Here is a 14,342-nt window from a genome sequence, read left to right as displayed (position 1 = left end):
TTGCTTCTTGTCCTGCCTTTAGGCGCTGTGGCTAATAGGTGGACCCCTCCTTTTGTCCGTGGCAGTCCCTCAGATATTGGAAGACGGCTGTCATGTCACCTCCAGTCCTTCTTTTGACTACAAGTCACTCAAAGTCAAAATTCACTCCAAGCATCTCTATGCCACTAGGAGCTCTGTTTTAGACGCGGTCTTGTAAGCCAATATATTGTTCCCCACTTTCTACCAACTAGGAAGACACATTAACTAGAAAGTATATATGATATGACACATCTTGCAATACGTTTAATGGGAGCTGTTTTGTATCCAATTTTCGACTTAACTCTTGTGGCATTCTACAATCAATCCTCAGAGTTTTAACTGGAGGGAAGCTGTGCACACAACCAGGCCTAATTAAGTCAAAGAACGAGCAGTTGCATTCACACAGCAACCAAACGTGGTTAGTTTTAACCTGGGTTAGGTTTTTTTGTGGGTGGTTGGTTTAAGAGGTTGTGACCTTTGTACTTTTCTTTGACGAGTTAAACTAGAAAAGATTGTAACTTTTGACTTCCAGGTTCCCTCTTTGTAGGACAGAATCTTTTTGAACCGGAACGTTCCCAATAAATCCTTATTAAATGATCTGCTTGTCCCACGTAGCTTAATCGTGCTTGCCGGAGCACAAGCCGAGACCCAGATTTGGCCAACAATTTCTCCTCACTAGTAAGTCCCTTGCCTTCCCTGATCCCCATTAGCTTTGCTATTAGTCTCCTCTTTTCCCCAATTCCTATTAGCTCCATTCGGTTTCTCTGGCTGGTCCCTTGCCTTCATTGCCCCATTAGCTTTGCTACGAGTCTCCTCTCTTCCCTGACCCCAATTAGCTCTGCTCGGTTTCTCTGGTTGGTCCTCTTTCCTCGTGTGAAGCATCTGTAGTAGTAGCAGCCTGCAGAGAAGGTGAGAAGGCAGGAGAGAAACACCAAAAGGATCCTGGAAGGCATCGTAGGGAGGCTGGCAAGCGGTTGTTCGTTCCTGCTGCTGCCTTCCCTTCCCGCTGTTTGCATCGGATTCCTGGCTGCATCCCCTGTGTATTTATATTCTCCGCATCAACTGTTTGGAGCCCTGTAACGCTGTGTCTCCCACATTGTTACAGGTGGGGGGCTCTGCCCCCTCCCTCTACAGACCTCCCACCCGAAAGCCAGCCTCCCACCGACACCCGTCATTGAGCCATTCGGTGCCATGATTTATTTATTTATTTCTTAGATTTTTAGACCGCCCCTCTCCCAAAAAGGGACTCGGGGCGGTGTGCAGAGCTAATGGGAGGACAGAGAACGCAAGGGACCAGCCAGAGAAACCGAGCGGAGCTAATGGGGGTCAGGGAAGAGAGGAGACTAGTAGCAAAGCTAATGGGGCAGTGAAGGCAAGGGACCAACTTTGTAGGACAGAATCTTTTTGAACCGGAACGTTCCCAATAAATCCTCATGAAATGATCTGCTTGTCCCAGATTGCTTAATCGTGCTTGCCGGAGCACAAGCCGAGACCCAGATTTGGCCAACAATTTCTCCTCGCTAGTAAGTCCCTTGCCTTCCCTGATCCCCATTAGCTTTGCTACTATCCCCTTCTCTTCCCCGACTCCCATTAGCTCCATTTGTTTTCTCCAGCTGGTCCCTTGCCTTCACTGCCCCATTAGCTTTGCTACTGGTCTCCTCTCTTCCCTGACCCCCATTAGCTCCACTCGGTTTCTCTGGTTGGTCCCTTGCCTTCTCTGTCCTCCCATTAGCTCTGCTCATGGCACCGAATGGCTCAATGACAGGTGCCGGTGGGAGGCTGGCTTTCGGGTGGGAGGTCTGTAGAGGGAGGGGGCAGAGCCCCCCACCTGTAACAATGTGGGAGACACAGCGTTACAGGGCTCCAAACAGTTGATGCGGAGAATATAAATACACAGGGGATGTAGCCAGGAATCCGATGCAAACAGCGGGAAGGGAAGGCAGCAGCAGGAACGAACAACCGCTTGCCAGCCTCCCTACGATGCCTTCCAGGATCCTTTTGGTGTTTCTCTCCTGCTTTCTCACCTTCTCTGCAGGCTGCTACTACTACAAATGCTTCCCACGAGGAAAGAGGTCCGGGCGCCAGGCAGAAATCCGACTGGTAAGGCAGAGAATCCCGGGTTATTTGCATTTGCCCCTCCAGTCTTCTTCCTTAAGGAAGAATTCCACAGCCTTCTCTTCCTTTTCCTTCTCTGTATGTCACCAAATATTTAACTCCCAGCAGGGTGGTAGCTCTGTCCATGAGCCACCCCTCTGGCCTGAAAGGCAATCCCCCCCCCCAATGCAAAGGCGATAGAGGAATAATAGAGTCGAAAGGGACCTCAGAGGTCTTCTAGTCCAACCCATCCAGGAAGCGGCTGCTTCAGTTCTGCAACTGACTTTCTTGGAGAAAGAGCTGAGCTGAAGAAGCTTCTTGGTTGAGAATAACAGAGTTGGGAGGGACAAGCAGGAGGCACAGAGTCTCATAGGGCTGGAAGGGTTAGGGTTAGGGTTGACTAAGATTGAACCTGGTTAAGACTGAGAGGCCACAAGGAAATCCCAGGGCCATCACGTAGCATGGGAAAAGTTTTTTTTTTTTTAATCCTGGAAGGAAACGGCATGGTTTCCCCATTGTTGCCAAGACAACAAGAGATAATCCCTGGGAACTGAGTTCGATTCAAAAAAGATTTAAAGGTAGGAGACCACCGGTCCTGATGATTGGTCCAAAGTCACCCAGTGGGTTTCATAGCTGAGGCAGGATTTGAACTCACCGTCTCTTGCTTTCCAGCCTGGTGCCTTAACCCCTACTAGACCAAACCTTCAAAGGGTGCATTGTTCTCCCAATCGCCTGCAATGTTTCATTTTACTACCTTTACTTACTCTGCAGTGTGCCTCGATAGCAGACTTACTCCTGGGTGTAAGTGTGCCTAGCATTTGACGGTCACCCGGCTTTCGAAAGAGTCTTGAAAAATTGCACAGGAGATGGGTCTCCTGAGGTGGCCCATTTAGGGAACCTCCAAGTCCAGCAGCAGTCTACCTTAATGTTTTGGGATCTAGCAGTTGGAAGGAGCTACGGCAGCTTAGCATCAACCCATGCTTCCAGATAGGTGAGGCCGGTCTATCAGGGCAAAGATGGGAGGGAGCATTCTGCTTCTGCTTTGGCCTTTCAGCCCCAGGAGCCTTCGCAGGCAGTCGCTTTCACGAGAAACTATTTTTGGGTTGAATTTATATTTACCAACAAAGAATTAAAGGGAAACTAGGATTGATCCATTTCAAGCTATTTAACTCTCGTCAGCTAGCCATATTCGAACCTGCACTACTTACATATTGCATAGATGTATTAACCTCTAAGCCACAGGCTCTCCTCGCTTTGTCAGCTAAACCAGGGGAGAGAAGAAGTGCTTTTTTCGGAGATACCTCCATATGTTAACTGTCTTGTTTTCATTTCTCTTTTAGTGTATGTCCTGCGGCCCTGAGAACAGAGGGACCTGCTTCGGGCCCAACATTTGTTGTGTAAAAGGAATGGGCTGTTTTACTGGGACTTGGATGAGTCAGCATTGCCCGGAGGAGAACGATAACCCTTCTCCCTGCGAGGGTAGTAGAACGCCCTGCAGTGGGAATGGGCGATGCGGAAGCCCTGGCATTTGCTGCAATTGGGGTATTTATAGGAGGGGGGAATCAGAGGTGGGGAAGGGGAAATGAAGAGAAAAAGAAATATCAGACACAATGTAAAAAATCTAATTGCACTCATCCTCAGCCAAATGTAATGTTGAGCAGTGCTGAAGCCCTAAAGCATTCTGTTCTCTAACCAGATGCCCTCCAGATGTGTTGGACTTCAACTCCCAGAATTCCTGATACCCCTGGGAGTTAAAGTTTGAGGCATCTGAAAAGATTTCAGCAACTTAAAAACCATCCTCTTCTCTAAAGGTAGTCCTCGTTTACCAATGGCCTCAGATGGTGACTGTTCACAAAGATGCGGTGATTAAAAATTCATTTCCCAAGCAAGGCAGGCCTTTAGAAGGACAAAAGTCTTCAGAGTGACTCTGATTAAGATCCAGTCAGTTTCAGGCAGCAGCTGCCAGCTGATGGGAGGCTTCTAATCAACTAAGGTGACAAAACTGAGCTTGTTGACTTGCAGTAAGAACTTTTTAAAGATGCATAATCCAGGGAGGAGAGCAGCTCAGAAAAAAAAGAGCTTGTTTAAACAGCATTCTGTCTTGTGAGGGAGGAAAAAGAAACAGTTGGACATACGGGGCTGTACCAGAGAAAATTATCTAAATGAGGTGGCAACATGCAGTGATCTTTGCAGCCTCCTTCTCTTTCGGTCTCTCCCTCTCCCTCCCCCACCTCTCTCTCTGTATACATTAAATATATTTTGTTTAATCACTGGGTTGTTGCAACCAATGGCACTCACTAAATAAGGACTACCTGTATCAGCATTTTTTCTACTGCATGATCAGGTTTCTCAGCTCTCCATAATCATATAAAAGTCCATTAAAAAAAAAAACTTCCTGTGATAGAAACGGGAGGTGTTTTCTTTGGCCAGGAATTAAAAACAGCCTTACCAACTTCAGTCTTCCTCAGCCTTGACCACTTAAAGATTTGTGGCTTGGGAATTCTGGGAATTGAAGTCCACACATCTTAAAGTGGTCAAGGCTGAGGAACACTGACCGATTCCTAAACCTTTAATTTGCAGAAATCCAGAGGGGAATATTTTCCAATCAATCAGAATAGAGCTGGAAGGGACCTTGGAGGTCTTCTAGTCCAACCCCCTGCTCAAGCAGGAGACCTTATATCATTCCAGACAAATGGTTGTCCAATCTCTTCTTTAAAACCTCCAGTGATGGAGCAGCCACAATTTCTAGTGGCAAACTGTTCCACTGGTTAATTGTCCTCACTGTTAGGGCATTTCTCCTTAATTCCTGGTTGCTTCTCTCCTTAATTTGTTTCCATCCATTGTTTCTTGTCCTGCCCCCTGGTGCTTGGAAAATAGATTGGCCCCCTCCCCTTTGTGGCAACTCCATGGGTTGTGGACCCTCCTAACCCCACCAGAGTGAGTTGCTGCTAAAATCCCACCAACAAGAGCTAGGAAAAGCCTTGGCCGTCTTCCCTTCCTGTCTGGGACTGACTCAACGGGTTCTTCTCCTTCCCATCCCTTTACAGATGTTTGCTTCCGCAATCCTTCCTGCATAGAGTAGAATGGCGAGAGAGGACGGACGTCTCTGGAAAGGAATTTGACCGGGCTGGATGATCTCCTTCTCCAACTGGTGGACCTGCCTAACAAGCAGCAACAAGGAAAACCACAAGGTCATTAAGGTGTCGGAGAGATGGCGTTTCGTGGGCATAATGGGCTTAGAACCAAAGTAGCCCTGAGTGACCCAAAGCCTATAATCATTGAAGAATAAAATCTAAATACTTTACCCCAAAACCAGTTCTGGATTAATAAAAGTCTTCTTGCCTGGTATGAGAAATTTGTTTAAGTGTCGTTCATTAAGAGAAGCCTCTGGCAATGTGAAGCGTTATCACAAAACCCTTGAAGGCCACAAAACTCCTAACCTTTCTCTAAAGTAGGGAAATGAAATTCTTTTGTAGATATATAGGTAGTCCTCAACTTACAACCGGTAAGTGACCATTCAAATTTACGACAGATCATCCACTACTTACGACTCTGTTCCAAAGTTCTGACATGACCACATTTTGGGTGTTCGGCACTTGAACCGTAATTCTGTAGTCATGTGACCACAATTTACGAGATCAAGACCTTGGAGGTCTTCTAGTCCATCCTCCTGCTCAAGTTTCTTAAAAGCCTCCAGTAATGGAAGACCCTGGTGGCAAGCTGTTCCACTGATTAATTGTTCTCACTGTCAGGAATTTTTTTTCCTTAGTTCTAAGTTGCTTCTCTCCTTGATTAGTTTCCATCCGTTGCTTCTGGTCCTGCCCTCAGGTGCCTTGGAGAAGAGGATGAGCCCCTCCTCTCTATGGCAGCCCCTCGAATATTGGAACACTGCTATCATGTCTCCCCTGGTCCTTCTTTTCTCTAGAGCGGCTGTACCCAATTTCTGCAACTGTTCTTCATATGTTTTAGTCTCCAGGCCTTTAATTCTCTTAGCTGCTCTTCTCTGCACTTTTTCCAAAGTCCCAACATCCTTTTTATAGTGTGGTGATCAAAACTGGATGCAGGATTCCAGGTGTGGCCTTACTAAGGTTTTACAAAGATAGGGGGGTGGGATATTAGTCTTGTTCCAGCACTAAACAATCCATTTTGTGGCCCTGGAGTCAGAATGAGTGTCAACACCAATGAGAATTCTCCCTGCTTGAGCGTCATCGGTCTCCGGGCAGAGTCCTTTGGGGTTTGGAACGCTCTCCTGCACTGGGTTAGGTCATGAGAGACTCTGCCTGGAGACCGATGATGCTACAGAAGGGAGAATTCCCATTGGTCGACCTCTTTTCCTTTTTCCTAAATTCGGGGAAGTCCCATTCTGGGTTCTGCAGAGTTTCTGCGATTCTTTTGCTTGGCGGAGAGAGGGAACCAGCGGGGAATTCCACTGCCTGAGCCAAAGTGGTCCACGGGATCTTCAGACAGGCCGTTTTCTCAGGGGGAGGGGGGAACCCTCAGGGGGGAGGGGCCTGGCCGAGGCAATTCAGGCGGTTCTCAGAACTCCGCATAAAATTAACAAATGGTTCTAGCGAACCAGGGAGAACCGCCTGAATCCCACCAGAGGAAGCAATCCCAGTCTAGTCCCCCCCTCCAATTAACCCCTTTCCCTGGCAGTTATGAGTCAGTCCAAAGTCAAGAGGAAAACTCAAAGAACTCTTGAACTCAGACTTCTCAATACCACCAAACCTCAACGGAAACCATTTTTCTTAAATAAAAAAAATCAGACAGACAAAGGGGCTTTTACAACAATTCACCCACTCAATAATCTTTTTTGTAACAACCCTCCTAAAGCAGACAGACCTCACTGATTCTTTGGAAAAACTAACTGTGTTAAACCTGAGAAAAAAACTCTCTCAAGCAGAGCTTCTCCAACTCTGGATCCTCCTTGCTAGAGAGAAATGAAGAGATTTAAAAGGGGTGCGAATTGAGTAAACTTTGCCTTTAAAAACCCTCAGCAGAGGTGAGAATAAACTAAGCAGGGATCCCATGAATTCATGACTCATCTGGACATTTCTTCCCCATCTGGATTTTCAGTTTTGCATGTTGGAGAATTCACCTAGGTCAGCGATGGTGAACATTTTTTTGGCTCGCGTGCCACAAGGGGGGGGAGCGCAGGGGGGTCATGTGCAGGTGTGCCACACCCATAATGCAATGTGCGACACACACCCCAGTGCGCATGCGCGCACAACAGGCGTGACCCCCCCCATTTTTACATGCTGTTTTTGCCCTCCCCAGGCTCCAGAGGCTTTATAGGAGCCTGGGGAGGGCGAAAAGAGCCTCCCACGCCCCCCCCTGAGTAAGACCAACTGCACTGCCCCTCCTCCCTGGGGAGCAGATAGGCCCTCAACCAGGATGGGGAAGTCAATCCATCCAGCAGCAAGGGAGTTGGGGGATTTCTCCCCCTAGCCAGACACCGATGTTTGGGCTGCAGCCTGCAAATCAAGCACCATTGGGGTGGGCTTTCTTCCTGGGCCATGGATAGGGGAAATACCAATGGAAGCCTGCCCCTCCTCAGCAGATGGCACCATTTCAGATAACTGGCCTGGGGCAACCCCGGGGACTGAACCCTCAATCAGTTGCAATGCCCCAACAGGGAGCAACAGAAGACATAAGAACAGCAGCTGAAGATCTGGGAACAGCACCTGAGCTGCCCTTTTCCTCGCCCCCACCCACGCCGGCACAAAACCAGTGTCAGGCATGGGGGCTCTGCCCCCCTTCACAAAGCAGCAGGGGGGAAAACCTTGGGAAGCTCCAAGGGGAAAGGGCTCCCCCTTCCAAAGATGATTCCCTGCCAATAGCAAGACAGGGGAAAGTGCTGAAGGGACAGCTCCTCCAGGAACCTCAGCCGGCAGAGAGGCAAATGAAGCTGCCTGGGAAAAGACAAGCTGCTAAATTTGCCAGACAAGCCTCAGACACGCAACCTTTTCCCCAGGGATCAATGGAGGCCCAGCCGAAAGGCCCTTGTCAAGCCCAGATGAAGGAAGCGGTGAGGATGACAACCCAATGGTAAGCGCACCCATCCGCCCCTTTGCCATCAAAGCCAAGCTCATTGTGCCCGAGACGGGGCCAGAAGGGGAAGTTGAGGCAATCGTGGACAACGGCTGCACCCAATTCTTTAAAAAAAAGTTTTATTGGTTTTTACAAGTATTTTTGGGAAAAGGGTACATAAGTGTGGAGAAAAATTTTGACAGCTACATCATATGGAAGGTGGTGTTTCCCCGGGATCTTACATCTCTCTCTTATTTTATATATATCAAAATATCATCATTACATACATATTAGCAGTTTAAGTTTACTTCAAATTCTTTAACATCTTCAATCATACTTTATATCACTTCTAACCATTTCATTGTATTAACAATTGCAATGTACTTTTCATTCATTTCTGTGACCTGAGCCTCATTGCTGCCTTCTCTCCCCTGTCTGTTGGCTGAGCCATGGCCCCTCCTTCTTTCATATCTTGCGCACTGTCTCTTGTTCCGTCTAGAAGGTTCTTGTGTTTTTCCATGAAGGCTTCTGCCTCCACCACTGTATTAATTCTCACTCTACCACCCTCCCAGAAAATCAGCAAGCCTTCTGGAACAACCCATCTGAACCAGATATTTTTTTCATACAATTTTTTAGTTAGAAAGAAGAACTTCTTCCTCTTATCTCTTATTCTTTTTGGTATCTGTTTCAAAATGGTTATTTCTTTGTCCTTATATCTTAAAGGTTCCCCCCTTTGAGCCCCTAGAATCTCATCTCTTGTAGTCTTTCTAAAAAATGTAACATGAACTTCCCTTGGAACATTGTGTGTTCTAGCATATGCTGAGTTGATTCTATATGTCAGATCAATATCCCACCCTAACTGTTGTTTATCTCTTTTAAAATAATCTGCTGGCATTGTTATCATAATCTCCCTTAAATCTTCACCCTCTATTTCAGGCATATTTTGAAATCTAAGAAAGAAAGACATCCTTTCAAATTCCATTTTTTCCATGAAGTTCTCAAACCCAAGATTTTTTTTTGTAAAGCCTTCACCTCTTCTCCCACCACCACAGCACCCTCCTCTAGGGCATTTATTTTCTGACTATTTTGTAAAGTCTGTTGTTGATTTTCTCTGAGTTGTTCCTTTAGGTCCGCCAACTGCTTTTTTATTTTGTCCTGTCCCTTTAAGAGTGTCTGGAACATTTGATGGAACATTTCTTGAGAATGCTGTTCCCCCTTGGAGGCTTTAGGTTGTAAGAAGGAAGATAGTTGTGTTTGTTGGGGAACAGGACTTGAGACAGAAGAAGATGGAGCCGAGGCTGGTTTAGGAAGGGGGGCCTTTTTCGCAGGCATTGCAGAAGTCAGAGAAAAGTTATAAGTCTAGACAGAAAAAATGGTGTCTGCAGAAGTGCGCCGTCAGCGGGGATCCACAGGCAGGCAAAGTCCAATGTGGGATATTAGTCTTTCAATACAGCTCCCCTCCAGTTGTAGTCAATTTTTCCCAATCCAAGGAAGATTGTACAAAGAGATTCCTCTAGGGTTCACTGGGGTTTTGTAATTCCAACCCATAAGATTTTTCAAAGACGACAGTTCATTTGTAACGGCAGTAAAAACGAGGGAAGAAACACCATTTTGGCTCAGCCCTCTCAAGGGATCGGAGAGCAACCATTCAAAAAGTTTTCGTTCATAGTTTATTAGGTCAGCTCACTTTCTTTCTTTCGCAATTGTTCAAAGAAGTCATTATCCCATTGCTTGAAAGAAGTGAATATCAAAAGGGTTTTTCCCCAGTTCTCTCTCTCTCCTCCGAGAGTGAGATCGTATAAAGCCGCTTTTCCGAGAGGGGGGGGGAGAAAAACCCCCCTCTCCAATCTTAACACTTTACCAAGATCAAAGAGTCTTAGAAAGACTGCTAATCCTTATTTACTTAGTTGTTCAAGAAGCAAGAAAAAGACCCCAGGGGAACTCCCCCCTCACCGCATTTCTGCTGTTGCCTTCACGTAGAGCATTTTCTTCCGATCTCCTCAGGACGAAGGCGCGTGTGGCATGCACCCCCCCCAAATGCCTCCCGGTGCCTAGGGCAAAGCTGGCAGCTCCCCTGCGGCGGCCGCCACTCCAGGTGGCTCCAGCAAGCCGCCCCCTTGGCAGGACACCCCTACATGGCACCCTGTGCCCCCCCCCGAGTCAGGGGGAGCCCATCAGGATGGCGAGCAGCAGACAACATGTCCGTCATCCACAGAAACCGGAAGTGGAATTGGCTGCATCCAATTCTTAATCACCATGTCTATTGAGGAGCAGCTAGGCATACGCACAAGACCCCTAGACCATCCCATTCAGTTTGAGCAGGTGGATGGGACACTAATTGGAGGGGCCCCAGCCAAACTAATTACTGACTTGGTAAAGTTGCAGATAGGGCGCCACTATGAACTCCTCAGATTCATCATAGCTCCAAAGATGTATGAATCAATTATCTTGGGGCTTGCATGGCTGGACAAATGGACACCTACCATAAAGTGGGAGGACGGCATTCGGAAATTGATCATAAGCTTTGGGCCACTACCACCCATGAAGCCAGAGGGCCACCCAGGGACTATGAAGCCCAATAAAGCAGACCGCCCAGTGCCTGCAGCCCCTGCAGCAGACACAAAATCCACAGGAATCCAGCAAGTGCCGAAAGAGTACTGGGACTTGGCAGGGGTTTTCAGTGAGGAAGATTGCAACTATCTCCCCTCTCATTGGCCCACCTATTGCGCAATAGAGTTCATACCTGGGGCTACCCTACCAAAGCCGAAAATGTACTCCATGACTCCCAAAGAGATGGTAGAATTAAGGAAGTACATTGACATCAATTTGAAGCGGGGCTTTATTGAACCAGCTAAGTCAGAAATAGCGGCCCCAGTGCTCTTCAAAGAGAAGAAAGATGGCGGGGTTCATCTCTGCATTGATCTGCGGGGGATAAAAGCCATATGTGTAAAAAACACCTACCCCATCCCCCTCATGAAGGATATGTTGAACCACTTGGCTAAAGGCAAGGTGTTCACCAAACTAGACTTGGGAGAGGTGTATTACCACATACGTATCAGGGAGGGAGATGAATGGAAGATCACATTTAACTGCCCCCTTGGCAGTTTCCAATTCAAACTTATGCCTTTTGGGCTACAAGGGGCCCCTGCAGTCTTCATGTAGTACATAAATGAGGTGCCTGGGCCACAGAGGGTTTATCTATTTCTTTGGGAAAGATTCCTTCCCCAGTCAGAACACCATCATCCACTTCCCTCCCTGCCTAGGATCAGCTTTGGGAATCCCTCCATTAAGACAATAGGAACAAAGGAGTTTGAACAGAGTTTCCAGGTCAGCCTCCCTTCTTTGACACAGAAAGGTCACACTGAGCCCTCCAAAGGCAAATTCCCCCTGGGATTCCTGGACACCAACAGCCCTTGCTCAGCTGGGCTCAGAGCAGGGCCAGGACAGCTGAGAGTTGGGAAGGAAGGGACCACACACATTCAACAAACCATGCCAGCCACAATAGACTCTTAGACACAGACCGTGGTCTCACAGATATTCCTAAATGGTGCCTTTAAGTGGCAATGGGAAGGGATGTGGGATCGAAGATTGTGAATCCCACTCCTGACACCACTTTCTGTGGAAACAACAACATGACCCCAAAAAAACAATAATCAAGGTTTACTGCAATTATTATTTATTCATTGTCCACTGAAGGAATTTCCCTCTGTAAAATAGTGGGAGGAAATCCCACAGACAAAAGGATGCACTCATATTTAAACATTTCTGGAAAGGAGGACAAAATTATAACCCTCAAGATGCATATCTAATAAAGGATATAAGCATGAATATACATAATTAGCATGCATCAAGGTACTTTCATGCCCACCCTCTGTTACCATCTCAAGAAAGAGACATTGTCCAAATAAAAAAAATGTATTTCCACAGCAGTTTGGGTAAAATGTATTGAGAAATGAAGGCATAAAGGTTGCCCATGCATTAACTTTTTATTTCTACCTTGTTAACACATTCTCATTCCTCCAAGAAATCTTCAGAGAGAGCCTCACAATCTTCCAGATAATCTTTATTGATTTGAATAAAAATTGTTGCCCCGATCATGTACAGAAAATAGATTGGAATTGAAATTCCTCTTTTTCACATTTCCACATTTCTTCTGGCTGTGAGATGCTCCTTTGTGTTCAGGTCTGGCCTCAGAAGGATAATGTAGCACTTGGGGATGAAGATGCAGCCCAGCAGACCAGCACTGGAGGCCAGGATGGAGAAGACCTGAACAGCCACCATGTATTTCCCTTTGGTGCTCAGGTAGGTGGGCACAAAAGTCACCCAGACGCTGCAGAAGACCAGCATGCTGAAGGTGATCAGCTTGGCTTCGTTGAAGGCCCCAGGCAGATTCCTGGCCAGGAAAGCCACCGTGAAGCAGATGGCAGCCAGGAAGCCCATGTAGCTGAGGGTGACGTAGAACATGACAACAGCCCCTTCGTTGCATTGCAGGATGATCTCTCCAGGCTGGGAGTGGAGGTCAGAGTCAGGGAATGGGGGACAAACTCCCAGCCAGATGGAGCAGATGATAATTTGGACTGTAGAACAAGAGAGGATGATGGAGTTGGCCAAGCTCTTCCCCAACCATCTCTTCACTCGGTTTCCTGGTTTTGTGGCCAGGAAAGCCAGCACCACCGTGATGGTTTTGGCCAAGAGAGAAGAAATGGCAACTGAGAAGATGAGGCTGAAAACCATCTGTCGGAGAAGGCAGTTGGCTTTCCTTGGTTGACCAATGAAGAGAGAAAAAGACAAGAAACAAAGCAGGAGGGAGACCAGGAGGATGTAGGAGAGGTCCCGGTTGTTGGCTTTGACAATGGGAGTTTCTCGGTATTTAATGAAGATAATTAAAACAAGGCCTGCAATTAGGAACAAGACCAGGGCAATAGAGACCAGGATGATGCCCAGAAGGTCTTCATAAGACAGGAAGGTTATAACTTTGGGGATACATTGGACTCTTTTCTTATTTGGATATTTATCATCTGGACAATTGGTGCATTTTTCTGTATCTGAGAAAGCAAAAAGCAACTTTCTTTAACATTCTGTCCTTTTATCTTACAGGAAATACCTTCTTTGGAGAACAGCTGATACCATGGGCATTTTCCAAGAAGTATTTCTTAATGATTTCATTGAAAAGAGCATAAGAAGGATATTTTATATATATATATTTGAAGTTGAGGGAAGTCCTGGGATGTTAATTATTTCCTGTGTAGTGTGTAGAATCTTCATAGCAACCTCCATTATTAGAGGCTAATAATGAATCATGTAATCCTTTTAGGAAAACCCCTGGAGTCATTCCTCAGGGCAGTTAATATACTGGGCCTCCCATGTGTTGCACCCCCCTCCCGCCGGCTGCAGCCCGGACCCCACCTGCTCAGCGAGGCAGCCAGCCATGAAATCGGCAAGCAAGCGGGCGAGCCTGGCCTCCAATGGCTCCATTTGGCAGGGGCCTCATGCTTGCTATGTAAACATAAGAAGTTTTAGAAAAAATATCATGGAAAGTTTAAAGGAAGATGGTTAATTTCTATTTATAAAGGTCATGTGGGGGTGGCATGCAGGCTGCTCACCGACCCAGAGCGGCAGGGCTGACCTAGAGGGTCTCCCAGCTGGGAAGAGGCACCTGGAGGAAGTGGGGCCATCCAAGGGCCAACTGCAGCCCGCAATGGGATGTGAAAGATGGCCACCCAGCATAGCTGGGAGCGTCCCCAGGTCAGTGGGATGGCAGGGAAGTTGCGCGGAGCTGGGGGTGGTAGGGAGGCAGAGGTCGAGGCCACCCTGGGTGCCTGCAACAGGATGCTTCTTCCTGCCATCAAGCCTGCACAAAGCCCCCCCCAGCCTGGGTTTCTGTGGCGCCCCAGGGGGAAAGCACCACAGATCAGCGAATGGAGTGGTTTTTTAGCTTTCCTGACTCAGGACACCACTAATTATGTGTTTCTTGTTCGAAACTGAGTTCTGGGTCAAAAGTAACATTTTCTGGCTGAATTGAGTCCTTTTGCCAATTCTGAGCTTTCCATGAGGAGTTAGACCAAAGCCTGGTCTAAAGGAATCAGAAGAGAGCTGGGCAAGGTGAGGCTGAGCCACGATGCTTCTGAAAAGGCTGCCCAGCAGGCAAGATCCTTGCCAAAGCCTCTCATGGGAGTGGCGGGTCGGCTTTTCCAGCAGGG

The 14,342-nt window shown here is 47.3% G+C and overlaps 1 long non-coding RNA gene across 3 annotated transcripts; it reads left to right on the top strand.

The window, feature by feature from the left end:
• The first annotated feature begins 649 nt into the window (after nucleotides 1-649).
• On the top strand, nucleotides 650-5,439 carry LOC309392410. Of its 3 annotated transcripts, none has more exons than XR_014175441.1 (4): nucleotides 650-696; nucleotides 2,054-2,118; nucleotides 3,453-3,654; nucleotides 5,160-5,439. It is a non-coding gene; the product is annotated as an uncharacterized lncRNA (long non-coding RNA). The 3 variants fall into 3 exon arrangements; XR_014175442.1 differs by lacking the exon at nucleotides 650-696 and adding an exon at nucleotides 1,360-1,541; XR_014175443.1 differs by lacking the exon at nucleotides 650-696 and having other exon boundaries at nucleotides 1,831-2,118.
• The last annotated feature ends 8,903 nt before the right edge of the window (nucleotides 5,440-14,342 follow it).

Source organism: Natrix helvetica (genome assembly GCF_964273705.1).
Source record: "Natrix helvetica genome assembly, chromosome: 5".
NCBI classification, from domain to species: Eukaryota; Metazoa; Chordata; class Lepidosauria; order Squamata; family Natricidae; genus Natrix; species Natrix helvetica.
This window is presented reverse-complemented; position numbering and strand designations above follow the sequence as displayed.